This window comes from Opisthocomus hoazin, chromosome 4, assembly GCF_030867145.1.
Source record: "Opisthocomus hoazin isolate bOpiHoa1 chromosome 4, bOpiHoa1.hap1, whole genome shotgun sequence".
In the NCBI taxonomy this organism is placed as follows: domain Eukaryota; kingdom Metazoa; phylum Chordata; class Aves; order Opisthocomiformes; family Opisthocomidae; genus Opisthocomus; species Opisthocomus hoazin.
The window spans coordinates 46,222,995-46,236,418 of NC_134417.1; the positions used below are offsets into that span (position 1 = coordinate 46,222,995).

General features: G+C 48.0%; 1 protein-coding gene across 3 annotated transcripts in view; it reads left to right on the plus strand.

The window, feature by feature from the left end:
* Positions 1–962: 962 nt before the first annotated feature.
* Positions 963–13,424, plus strand: part of CPNE4 (copine 4) — a 246,859-nt gene continuing 234,397 nt past the window's right edge. Inside the window, exon 1 of one of the 3 annotated variants that reach the window (XM_075418882.1) lies at positions 963–1,174. The gene's annotated coding sequence lies outside the window, so the exon portion shown is untranslated. The remainder of the gene's footprint in view (positions 1,175–13,424) is intronic. The other 2 variants (XM_075418881.1, XM_075418880.1) reach the window with 2 other exon arrangements.

The following is a 13,424-nucleotide window of genomic DNA, read 5'->3' on the forward strand; positions in this document are numbered from 1 at the left end:
CTTCCCCAGAAAAGTTGCACGCCTGGAGATATCTTCCTTCCCAGAAGTTTGGTGTGTGCGTCTCCACGCCTGTTTGGGGGACGATGGGATGCAACCGCAGCGTTCCGTCTCTCTCTGCGTGTGCTCCAGGAGCTCTGCTGTTGTCAAATCTGTATGCCTCGGGGAGGGTGACAGGTTCATCTTCATCGGACTCTTGTGAGGTAGGGAGGGGAAATGAGATTATACAAACGGGGAGCTGTGGCACAAAGATGCTGTATTCCACGAACATTTAGGCACACGTTTGACCAAGAAGTTCAAATCCAGTTCTCTGCGTAATCTGAGGATTTCTGGGAAGCCTGCCAGACTTGTCAGAAGGACACACTTCGGCGTCGCCACAGCTGCTCGGCAGAGCAAGAGTTGAGCCGCTGCCGCGGGTGGGCAAAGTCAAACGGCGAATCCTGATACCCCAAGTCCCCGTGCTGTGCTTTAACCCCCAGAACCCTTTCCTGCTCACTTGGGGCCACCCTGTCCCTGCTCCCTGTCAGGACACCTGCAGTGGCACTGGCGAGGGCCCCCAGCAGCCAGCCGAGCCCGCTTTTTCCCGCTGCTTCCCCAGCCCCGATGCCCTCGCACCCCTTGCCAGCACGGCGGTGTTACCGCCCGAACTGAACCAAGTGCGTAACTTGAACCAGCAGGCTCACTGGGCGTACTGGTTGGACTCAGTTACCGCAGTGCCCGCGGCTTCCCAGCGCTGCAAGCGAAGCGGAATCTCTCCCCTGGTGACCGGGCTGGCCGAAGCGGCCTCGGAGGGGAGGCCGGTGCTCCCGGTTGGGCGGGCCGAGACCCGGAGCCCCCCTGGCCCTGCCCTGGCCCCGCGGCGCGGCCGGCCCCGGCGGGCGAGGGGAGGCTCCGTCCCCGCCGCGGCCTCCAGGGGGCGCTGCCGCGGGCTCGGCGACTCCGGCACCGGCGGGGTCGGGGCGGCTCCGCGCGGGTGGAGCGGTGCCCGGCGCGTCAAGGCGCGCCCGCCCGCCCGCCTCCTCCCTCCGTCCCCTCCCCTCGGCGGCGGCGGTGGAGCCGCCGGGCTCCCTCGCTCCTCTTCACATGGGGCTCGCCCCGCCGGAGGGACAGTGCTCCTGCCCTCCCGCTAGCCGCTGAGAGGGGCCCGGCGCGGGCGGGAGGAAAGGCGGGCAGGCAGGTAGGTAGGGGCGGGCGGCGCCCCTGAGGGGAAGTTGGCGAGCGGGCGGCGGCGGCGGGACGGGCGCGCGGGGCTCTGCCGCCCCGGCCGTTGGTGTCGGCTGCGGCGCGAGGCTTCACGCGGGCGCTGCGGCCGTTGGTGGCGGGCGCGGAGCGGGGCGCACGTGGAGAGGGCGCCTCGCAGCCCGCCCTCCTCCCTCGGCGCCGCCCGGGTCTTCCCGCCGCGGCTTCGGCCGGTGCCCGCCGCTGCCTTGCGGGCGGCTTCTCCTTCCCGGCCGTGGCCGGCGGCTCCCCGGCTGCCGCGGGGAGCGGCGCAACTTCGGGGAGGAGCCCGGGCGGGGACGCCGGTCTTCCCCGTCTGCCCAGAGGTGATGTGGTTCACTGAGGGAGCCGCGAGTCTCCTCCTGCCCGTGCCATCTTTGCTTTTAGCCGTCGTGCGAAGGTCGCAGCTGGGGAGCAGGTCCGTTATTTGGGAAACTGGTTTAGGTCGGAGGGCCGATGAGATTAATTTCAGTGGTTGGCAGATTAAACGCAGGACAAATACCTCCTGGCGTTAACGCAGGAGTTAGGGGCTTGCCGAGGTCACGCAGTGTGAGGATGTTCCCGTAGCTCGGAATAAGCCTTTCACTGAAAGGGAGAGAACCGGATCCCGCTCCCGCAGCTTTTGGCTGATGAGAGCTCCCTCCTGGGAGTCAGCGGGGAGTTTTGCCTGACGGAGACCCGTACAACGGTCCGGAGGTCTGTTACACAAGCGGCTGCAGGTGTGCGGTACGAGCGCCGTTAGGTCACTTGCCTCTGGGTCTGGTTCTCCCTGGTCCAGCTGAAAGACTTTCAAGTCAAATTAGTTTCGGTGCTCCGCTAGCAGGAGGCAGCCCTCTCCGCCTGACGCGCCCAGGGGAGCGGGAGAACAGTTTTAGCTGCCTTAAAGAAGAGTGAAGCTGTTGGTTAAACAGAGAAAGGGGTGACACTCATTTGAGACAGCGACTGAAATTTAGAAATGCTCCGTGTGTTTTGGTGGCGGTGCCAGGTAAAGTCAGCTGTTTTCATCCTGGATGCGTTTTACTGCTTACTGTTTCTGTTGCAATTGAGCCTCAGAAGCCCTTGCTAAGAACCGGGGACCCAGCTGTAAGAAAAGATGTACAGGCATGCAGGCGATCATACTGTCCCTATTAAAGAGCATGCTTTGTGGTGTGATTATGCAGAAGTGATAAAAAGAAATCCAGAGAATTGCTCACAGAAAAGTTTGCAGGTTGCAGTTTCCACACGTGAGCTGACTGTTCAGTTATTGTTGCTCAGTTTTTTATGTTTTCCTAAAATACCTGATAGTAAGCAGATTATGGATTCTAGTCAGTTGTTTGTGGAACTTTTCTTGTTGCTGCAACTGCAAACGTTGCTGTCAAATTGCGTTTTTTAAGGTGTGAAAGCGAGTGAAATAAAATGGAAACTTTCTTGTGCTTCAGATAGCAGCAATATAGGGCCAGAGCTGGGGAGGGCAGAACAAGCAATACCGAACACTTTTTCTTTGTGCTGCAACTACATTCAGATGAGAAACCACTTTGGGATGGCATTTCTGAAGTTTGTTCTTGGGTCCTTGGAATTTTGGGTGGCAGAAGTCTCGTTGATCTAGCTCTTCGCGTGAGGAAAAAGGTACTGTATTGTGGTTTGCAGAGTTCAAATGCACATTACTGGAAAGTTTCAGATAGACTTAAAATAATCCTTAGTGGAGTGGGTTTATTTGTGATGTTTGGGGCAACTGGATTTGGATATAAAAGAACAGGCAGTGTTTCTGAGCTAGGGCATACCAGTGTAACAGTGTTAGCTTTGGCACTTCAGTACTGGTGTTCCCAAATAGAGACTGTGATCTGGTGCAAATACATGCATGTAAATTCAGTGGCTGTAAATAGATGTTTTGGTATTGCTCACCTCATGGCCACACTGGAGGCTTGGGTAGCTAATATTCTTAAGCATAAATCTGTGGAAAAACTTTGGCATATGCTTAATGGCTCTTCTGGGCTAGGATGATAGGTAAATTGTGTGTCAGTAAAAGTATTCAGGAAAGCTGTTAATAATGTTCAAAAAGAGATTCTTAACATGCGTGTGAAGAGCATTATCAGTCAGTGTAGCTGGGCTATCGTGCCTAACTGGCCATATCCTAATCTTTGGGGAGAGATTTTTCTGAAATAGGTTGCTTAAAAGTACCCCAGTTTAAAATAGTGAAGTGAATTATGGTGAACCAATTCTACTCATAAGATTGGATGTTTGTACCTTGGACAGAAAAAATACCTTCTTAGTAGCCTGCCGAAGCTTGGAGCTCTGCATACACAGAAAACCTAATGGGGTACGCATTGTGGTGTTGTGTTCAGTGCTGTTTTACAGGAGATGTTTATATGGCAGCTATTTCTGATGTATCACGATCGCTGATTTGTCTTCATGGAGGTGGGATAGGAAAGTACCATGGATGTGGAGAGACTGAGTGCCTTGCCGAGTCACCGGGGAAGTCTCAAAGAGCAAGAAGTTGAAGCCAGATGGAAAAAGCTCTAGACTGGCAACCCTACCTGGATTGTTTGCCTTGTTCGCTATAGGTTATGTTTGAATCATGCTGTAAAATAAAGATACTTCTAGTCATTGCATCTAATGGTTGGCTGACAATGTTTAAGAAGTGTTTTTCTGTCGTATGGGTTTCTGTGTCTTTGCATGGTATTTGGTAGGCATTGGTATTTTATTATGCTGTCACAGCTTCCCTTTTCCTAGGTTTGTTATTTTAATGTTTTAAAATCATCTAGTAGACTCCGTGCAAAAACAACACTCTCTCTTAATGGACTGTTAGAGTGGGGAATTTGAATGTGAGATAGCCAGCGGTCAGTGTTATGGTTCCTTATACAACCATTAGTCAGCAACACTTCACGTAAATATCCAAACCAAAATTTAATATCATCCGCTGTAGTGTACTTCATTGGAAAGGTGATTTTAAGCAAGCCAGAAGTCCTAACTTGAGGATGAAAAATACGTGCCTACTAAGAGCTGTGTTCAGGTTGCTGTGAAACTGGTAACTTTGGGGTTTTAGCATTTGTGACTCAGAATTTAAGTCCATTTTTGCTCTTAAAAACTGCAACATGCAATTTTAGAGAGTGGCTAAATAGTTTTAGTTTTTTTTACAAGATGCCTGATGGCAAAACCTCTGCGTAGCGAGAAGCTCTGCACTTCAGTCTGAAGTGCCCTTTGCTGGTTCAGCTAGCCACTGATGCTAGCTTTGGGCAGTGAGAGGCACTTATTCCGTGTAAACTCACATTTGAGTAGCTGAAGACCCTCGTGTTGTCTCCCACAAATCAGCAACTGTATTTTCTGTGTTTGCTGCAAATTAACAAAAAGAAGTTGTGTGAATTTGCTTCTGCTGGCCCTTTTATGCTGCAAACACTACACAGCTGTGAGGTTGCCTTCTAGCTCTGGTTTAGGAACATACTCTTCTTCAAGGTGGTGTGTAAGTTCTTAAACAGCCCTGATTCTCAGAGAGAGGTAAGTTTGAAAGTGGCATTTGTGCCCTGGGAAAAGCTACACAGAGCTGAGGGGAGCTAGGTGCCTGCTTAAGAACTAGCACATGCCCAAGTGCTTTGGTGAATAAGCTCGCGCGCTTTGCTGAATCACAGCTGTGAGCGTGCAGAAATGCTACACCTAGAGAGGCTGCTACAGCGGAGTACGCTGCTTGTGCGTCAGGTGCAGGTGGTTGGAGACCATCGCAACTGCAAAAACGGGTTAGGAGGGGGATCGTACGAGCGCTGTCAGACACGAACGGAAACGAAGCGTTGCGAGTGGCTTCATTCGGGTTTCGCTGAATACCCGGACTCCTCCCTTTCTCCCCGATACTCCAATACCGGGTGAAAGTGGTGCAGTAAATGGCCCCGTTCCCACGGATTCCCTGAAGAAACTGACTTGCGCAGAGGGTGCGTCCGAGTAAGCTGCCTTGGGAGTTCCACCAGCGGCCTGCGGGCGCCGCGGGCTTTGCCTGCCGGTAACATTTTTGTGGCAGCCGGCGGGGACGCGCGGTCCCGGTACCGACCGGCCCCTCCGCTCCGTTAACCCGCCCGGCACCTCCCAGGGCGGCGGAGGCGCGGCGGGGCGGTGCCGCCAGGGGTCGCCCGAGGACCGGCGGAGCGCGGCGGCGGGGAGAGGGCGCGGCGGCGGGGAGAGGGCGCGCCCGCCCCGCCCCCCCCCCCCCCGCTTCCTCCGGGACCTCGGCGGGTCCGCGGAGCGGGGGGATTCATCCCGATTTACGTCTGCGTCCCCCGACTGGGCGCCCTCCTGTTCGCAGTGACGGGCTGCGCCACGTCGGGGTTATCTCCCTGGTTCTGGTGGGGAGCGCGCCCTCTGCGCTGGTGGGCGAGCTGCTGGAAGGGGGGTGTGGGGCAAGGCAGATGCTGCCTCGGCAGCTGTCGCCTCCCTCTAGGTTAGAGGAGACAGCAGAGTCCTTTCATTGTGGGCCTGGTTATCTATCCTGCTTGTCTGGCCAGGAGGAGTCTCCTCTCCTGATGGGTGTCTGTCCCTTAGTCCCTGAGCTTCTCCACCCCTGTCCCGGACATCTTCTTACCACTAGCCTTTCCTATCTTCCCAGGCCCTCCAAAGTTGGACGTGAAGTGACTGCCAGCTGCTTTGGTAGCCTGATTGAAGGGAGTGCAAGAAGCACCTCGGGATGAGGTGCCAAGAGGATCCTTGGCCAGACCGACTCTTTGTGGCTGTAGCAGTGATTCTTGTCTGTAGCTACCCATGTGACTTAGATTCCTCATTTATTTTCAGTGGGTACATGATTGACACACCAGGAGTACCTACAGCATTTGATTTGCTAGCGAGTGTCATTCGAGGATCAGCAAAGTCTGTAAGTGGCCGTTATGGAGAGTTGGTGCGGTAGGGAATAAGATTCCCTTTATTTGAACAGCAGACAAATGGAAAGCAAATGTGCCCTAAGCACAAAAAGTTTTCTTGGTGGAAAGAGTTATAAGCTATGAAACTGCTCTGGCATGACACCTGTGCACTTACTCCATGCTTTCCTAATCTACTGCTGCTGTAAGTTCGTCCAGCAAATTATTTACTGTGAATCGATCACTAAATGTTTTGTGGATTGTCAGTCGTCAGGAGGCAAGACAGACCTTCACTGTACATCTGGATAGGGCAAGACACCCTTCTCACAGGTGGCAAAAGCCAGTCATCTGGCTATGGAGTGCAGCTTGGACATGGGTGGTATTTGGAGTTAATTTCTAACTCTTTTTTGATGGTCTGTTTACTTCGGGGAGTTTTTCCTCTTGCATTGTGTTGTCCAGCGCCTTCAGGCAAGATCATTGTCTTTAGTAACGCTTGTCACTGTGGCTCAGCATAATGTGAAGGATGAGGGTTGTTAATGTTAGTTACTACCTAGAAAGATTCTGTCAGTAAGCAACTGGATATTCTGATACATGCAGAAGTGGCTTGTTGAATTAAAAAATATCTTGTAAAGTATCTGCAGTAAGAGAATATCTGTACAGTTATGTGAGGGCTGTAAGTGACTGGCACTTTGATGTCAATGCCAGTAAAATCCTTGGAAGCACAGACAAATGAATATCCCACAGCTAACAGCGTGCTAAGTAATGTAGACAGCTGTTTCTTATTTGGTTTTATGCTAATTTCTGCTGCTGTTATCATTGCATTTGCAAGTTGATAGAGTTGCACATCATTTATGTAGTCCTGGTGCAAATGTTGCCTTGGTACCTCGTGTGTTGGTAACAGATAAAAGCAGATGCTTTCACTTGCCTGTTAATTTATGGTGAAAGTTTTATGGGATCATTAAGGTTCACTGAGAAAGACTGAAAATGACTCGGAGATCTTGACAGACCTATGGCCAGATAGGCTCATCTTTGCATAATGGTCAAAGAAACATGGAAGAAAAAAAAATCTATGAAATTATTTGTATCGAATTAGTGTATAGATGAAGGAGGCAAGAAGAGTAAGGGAAGGGGAAATAGAAAATTGGACTAGCCTGCCTGTCAGAGTGGTTTAAGTACGGTCCATTTCCCTGTGAGGGATTGCAGGCAGTTTGTAAACTGCCTGGTTATGTTCTTTTTGAACCTGCAGAAAGGCTTTCAGTCTTATGCTTGTGTTAGTGATCTGGGCTGAGGCTCAGCTTCACTTGTGTGGAAGAAATAGAAGAAGGCTTCCTTTGCAACGGCTTGTTTTTTTGTTGTTTTGCAGATGTATAAAATACAGTGTCAGTCCTTCTGTTGGGGCTAACAGTACCTGCTGGAGCTGGCCACAGACATGCAAAGAAAGAGCAAGCAGAAACTTTTAAGGCACATACAATTTTCTCTGAATTTAGGAAAAGTCCTTTTGTCTCGTCATCTGGGTTAATTGCTGCTTGACTGACTTGAATTTTAATTTTGCTTCTCTTTGTGACATAAGCAGCCATGCTGACTTTGATAGAGAGTCCAAATAAATATTTCTGTCAGTTTTGATTTGATAGCTTGAAAGCTCAAGTGCAACTTACAGGAAAAATGACAGTATCAGTCCTTGCTTCTCATATCCATCAGAATCTTGTCTTCCAGAAGAAAGAATTGTGCCATAGGACTACAGAGTAGTCAGAACTGGGGAAGCTGGTGAACTGTATTTGAAAGTCACGTTTTCTTCACGAGCGCAAATACTTTGTACCTCTCTCTGTTGAAGGGCCAGGAGATGAAGCAAAATAAATGTTTGTTATATGCATGTTGTAACTGCAGTTTGAAGTGTCAGATGCAGCTTATAATTAGAAACAAGAGGCTAAAACCTCACTTTTGTGAACATGGATTTGTAATGAATGTCTGCTTTAGAACAAAATATACACCAAAAGGTGTAGAAAAATGTTTAAACAAATGTTTTTATGAGATTATCCCTTAGTATTGAATTAAATATTGTCTCACTTCTGCAATTATTAAGTGCCAAGCATGATATGAAAGTGACTGATTGTACGAGAAAATCTTTTTTTGGGTGGAATTTTGTTACTCTTGTTTATAGGTGGACTGTGTTCAACTATGGGCCAAAGGAAGAGGTAACACAAGATAGACCTGAATAAGCTGATGTAATGTTTCCTCATCAATTCAAAGCAGTTTGAAAAATAAGAATAACTGCAGCACTGAATAAAGCTGATTGCAAGGACAATTTTGCTGGAGAAATAAGTCTTTAGGTGATTAATTTTTAAGTCTTCCGTGAACTTGTAAGGGAGATGGTAATCCAGTTTTTGCACACAAAGATAAAATATCTAGTTCATAGGGATTTACTACAAATTGAGACTTTCTTATTTCATCAGTGCATTCATAACAGTAGAGTTTTAAGAACTACTCAGTGTACTGGGTCAGCAGCATAGATGCTGTCAGAGATCTTGTTAACTGCACCCATGGGGAAAAGCTACTCCAGTTAGCTGCAATGCTCTCTCTTGGTTGCTTTGTTCACCCTTTATTGTGCGTGAAAAGACTATGAAAGGAAGATATATGTAACTTTAAGCCAGTTATCTACTATGCATCTTAGTCAATAAATAACTGGGATTAGTGAGCCATCAGGCAAAGCATTGACATACCACCTCCAGGTATGATGCCTGTTTCACAGAAAACTGGTGTTGGAAGGGACCTCTGGAGGTCATTTGGTCCAACCCTGCTGCTCACGCAGGGCCACCTAGATAGAGCCAGTTGCCCAGGACTGTGTCTAGATGGTTTCTGAATTTCTCCAAGGAGGGAGACCCCAAAACTTCCCTGTGCAACCGTGCCAGTGCTCAGTCACCCTCACAGTGAAAAAGTGTTTGCTGATGTTCAGAGTGACCCTCTTGTGTTTCAGTTTGTGCCCACTGCCTCTGGTCCTGTTGCTGGGCACCACTGAGAAGAGCCTGGCTCTGTCCTCTGTGCACCCTCCTTCAGGTATTTGTATACATTGATAAAATCCCCCCTGAGCCCCGTCTCCTCCAGGCTGAGCAGTCGTAGCTCTCAGCCTTTCCTCCTATGTGAGGTGCTCCAGTCCCTTCATCATCCTTGTGGGCCTTTGCTGGATTCTCTCCAGTATGTCGATGTTGCTTTTTTACTGCGGAGCCCAGAACAGGACACAGTACTCCAGGTGTGGCCTCACCCATCCTGGCACTGTTGCTGACCTGGCAGCCATCAGTATGGGGGAAGGTTGATTTCTATGGGTTCTTGGATGGGCTGATTCTCAGTGTTGTTGAATTGCTATATTGACTCCCTGATTTTTTTCCGCTATGGGTTTTCATAGCTTTTCATGGGTTGTGTGTTTTCTTGAGTCTTTGAACTGTTAACAACCTACGTTTCAAGGCTCTTATGTCTAGCTGCAGATTTACAGTTCCTGTCTATCACGGCTCTAGTCTAAGTATTGTCACACGGCTTTCTTGCAAGCTGGCAGTTTCCTTAGAAGTTTCATCCAAGGTTACGCAGTTCTGCTGTGTCAAAACTAGGCCTTGGATCACAGAGAGCTGAACCCTTAGGAGGAGGGTTCACACAAAGCTGAGGTGTGAAATCAGTATGAGCTATGCTGGGCTGATTCCCTCAGGAGGATGCACACTGAACAGTAGCTGCAAGGTTATTTGAACTACTTTCAAAATAACTGGATGTCTGCAGGAGAAACCTCATGACTTAAGCCTTCTCTGCACTGGGCTTTTACCCATCAGTGTGTTTATGTATTTCTGACACTAGCGTTGTTTATAATTTGCTCTTTGCCCGGTCTTAGACAGTGACAAGTGATCCTGATACGGATTGCCTATGGTAAGGAAAACTTTTTTGTGTTTTGTTCCAGGGGAGGTTTAGACTGGACATTAGGAAAAATTTCTTCACCAAAGGGGTTGTCAAGCATTGCAGCAGGCTGCCCAGGGAAGTGGTTGAGTCACCATCCCTAGAGGCATTAAATAGCCCTGGAGATGTGATGCTCAGGGACATGGTTTAGTGGTGGACTTGACAGTGTTAGGTTAACGGTTGGACTGGGTCTGAAAGGTCTTTTCCAACTTAAATGATTCTATGATTCTAAAAAAAAAAAGAAAAGGCACAAAACCAATCGAATAAACTAGAGGAAGGTGAAGCTCAGGATGTTGACAAGAGCTGTAAAGGAGCGACTGACTGAGGGTGAGAACAAGTACACTGGACTGCTATGTTATATGCTATTTGATAGTTAGGAAAGGGTGGTACAGTAGGTAAAATTCAAGAGAAGGAAAAATAAGAGCAGGTTTTATGAAGAGAGGAGAAGATACTTTTGGTATTTCCTGAGGGGTAGAAGGATCAAAAATTACAAGTGGGTTTTAATGAAAAAAGAGCTGGTAAAGTTTTGACTCTTGTGAAATGCAAAGCAAAACTTACATTGCCTTCACTGGTGCTGGAATTATTCCCATCTCAAATGTCAGGAAAGAAAGAGAATACCAAGAATAAACTAAATTTTTTGTTGTATTTGTAAGTGTACAGACTTGGAATATTTATCTGCAATGGAAAATGAGGCCAAACACTGGGCACTGAACAGTAGTCTAACAGAAAAAAAAATCTGAAGGAAGTGAGATTTCAATAATCTGGAAGTTTGAAGAACAAAGAGTGTCTACTATGAGGTTTTGAGATACAGTTAATTCAGTTTTGGGGGCGATTGATATTTCAGCCACACCTTTTGTGGTTTCATAAAATGTTCCAGAAAATAGGCTTTCAAATGTGTTTGATCCTTTCTACATAGGAGGCAAAGTTTTCTTAAATTCTTGATCTCTGTGCAGCACATCAAGGACGCCAACATGTTTCTGACATAAAATTACAAGAGTTAACAAGTTGTGAAAATAGTGTGGTTTGTTTGGTGGGTTTTTTTTTTCCCCTCTTGAACTATGATTTCTGATAGTGTGCAGCAGGTAATGGTACTAATTTGTAAACTGGCTATTTATTAAAGCTTTTTGATCTTTTTGCTGTTGCAGTTTAAAGATTTATTTATTTATTTACTTTGACAACGGAAAGTGGCCCCTGTGACTTGCTATTATGTGCAAGTATTGGTCTGACATCTTTGAAAAGTGCCAACCCTCTAATGCTGGTAGAGATATGTGAAGTGTGATGGGAGTGGTTTGCCACTACTTCCCTGAGAACAGGGACAGAGGCTGTGGTATCTTCATCTAAGAGATGCCAGTTACAGCTTCAGACATAGTGGTGTAAGCATTCATCAGGTCTTATCAAAGTGGCTGGCCCATCAGTCATCTTTTAACTGCTTCTGCCATAAAACATAAGTAATTGGATTGTGAAAGATTATTTTACACACTGGAGTAGTGGTGTTTGTTTGTGAGTGGGGGTTCTTTGGTGTGTTGTGTGATTTGGTTTTTGTTGGGTTGTGGATTTGGGGGTGTTTCGTGGTTTTTTTTTTCAATGAAGTATTGAGTTTGAGAGTGATTAATTTACAGCAGTCATTATAGGACAATTTCTGCTAGTTTTTGTTTTGGAAACAATCGAGTGGATGACAAGACTGTATACTTTCTGAATTCCTCATTTTTATCAGAATGTCATGCATAGGAAGAGTTTTCTTCCATTCATCTGTGATCTTTGCTTCCTGCCATCATCAAGCAAGTGGAGGAAAAGAAGGTTATCAGGAGTAGTCAGCATGGATTCACCAAGGGGAAATCATGCTTGACCAATCTGATAGCTTTCTACGATGACATGACTGGCTGGGTAGATGAAGGGAGAGCTGTGGATGTTGTCTACCTAGACTTCAGCAAGGCTTTCGACACGGTCTCCTATAATATCCTCCTAGGGAAGCTCAGGAAGTATGGGCTGGATGAGTGGTCGGTGAAGTGGATTGAGAACTGGCTGAATGGCAGAACTCAGAGGGTTGTCATCAGCGGCGCTAAGTCTAGTTGGAGGCCGGTAACTAGTGGTGTCCCTCAGGGATCAGTACTGGGCCCAGTCTTGTTTAACTTCTTCATCAACGACCTGGATGAAGAGTTAGAATGTACCCTCAGCAAGTTTGCTGATGACACCAAACTGGGAGGTGTGGTAGATACACCAGAAGGCTGTGCTGCCATTCAGCGTGACCTGGATAGGCTGGAAAGCTGGGCAGAGAGGAACCTGATGAGGTTCAACGAAGGCAAATGCAGGGTCCTGCACCTGGGGAGGAGCAACCCCATGCATCAGTACAGGCTTGGGGTGGACCTGCTGGAGAGCAGCTCTGTGGAGAGGCACCTGGGTGTCCTGGTGGACAACAGGTTAACCATGAGCCAGCAGTGTGCCCTGGCTGCCAGGAAAGCTAATGGCATTCTGGGGTGCATTAGGAGGAGTGTGGCCAGCAGGTCGAGGGAGGTTCTCCTTCCCCTCTGCACTGCCCTAGTGAGGCCCCATCTGGAGTACTGTGTCCAGTTCTGGGCTCCCCAGTTCAAGAAAGATGAAGAGCTACTGGAGAGAGTCCAGCAGAGGGCTAAAAGGATGGTGAGGGGACTGGAACATCTCTCCTACGAGGAGAGGCTGAGGGAGTTGGGCTTGTTCAGCCTGAAGAAGAGAAGGCTGCGAAGGGACCTAATATATACTTACAAATATCTGCAGGGTGGGTGTCAGGAGGATGGGGCCAAGCTCTTTTCAGTGGTGCCCAGTGACAGGACAAGGGGTAATGGGCACAAACTGAAGCACAGGAAGTTCCGTCTGAACATGAGGAAGAACTTCTTCCCTCTGAGGGTGACGGAGCACTGGAACAGGCTGCCCGGGGAGGTTGTGGAGTCTCCTTCTCTGGAGATATTCAAGACCCGCCTGGACAAGGTCCTCTACAGCCTGCTGTAGGTGACCCTGCTTCGGCAGGAGGGTTGGACTAGATGACCCACAGAGGTCCCTTTCAACCCCTTCCATTCTGTGATTCTGTGATTCTATAGCAAAACAACAACTTGCAATGGTTCTTGCATTCAGTTGAAATTTCATACAGCAGTATTCTTTCCAGGTGTTCAACTAGTTATGGGTTGAATTTGCTGCCTCAGTTAGTAGATGGATTTGCCTTGTTTATTAAAAAAAAAAAAAGAACATCAGTCGCCATTTGTTTCGAAGTTCAGTAAAAACTTTTTTGAGGAAGCATTCTTGAAACTTTTTGGAGTTGACTAGTCAAAGAGGTGTATTTGAAGGTTAGCAGTGATTCTCAGGAGGGTTGACTGGGGAAGTTTGTAAAATTAGCTGTTCTTATCTGCAGTGGAAATGGCTTTGGTTTGAACAAAAGTTTAACCAGTTTAATCAAAGCTTAACTGACATTCACAGAAAGTAGTTTCATAGTAAAGATGCTTG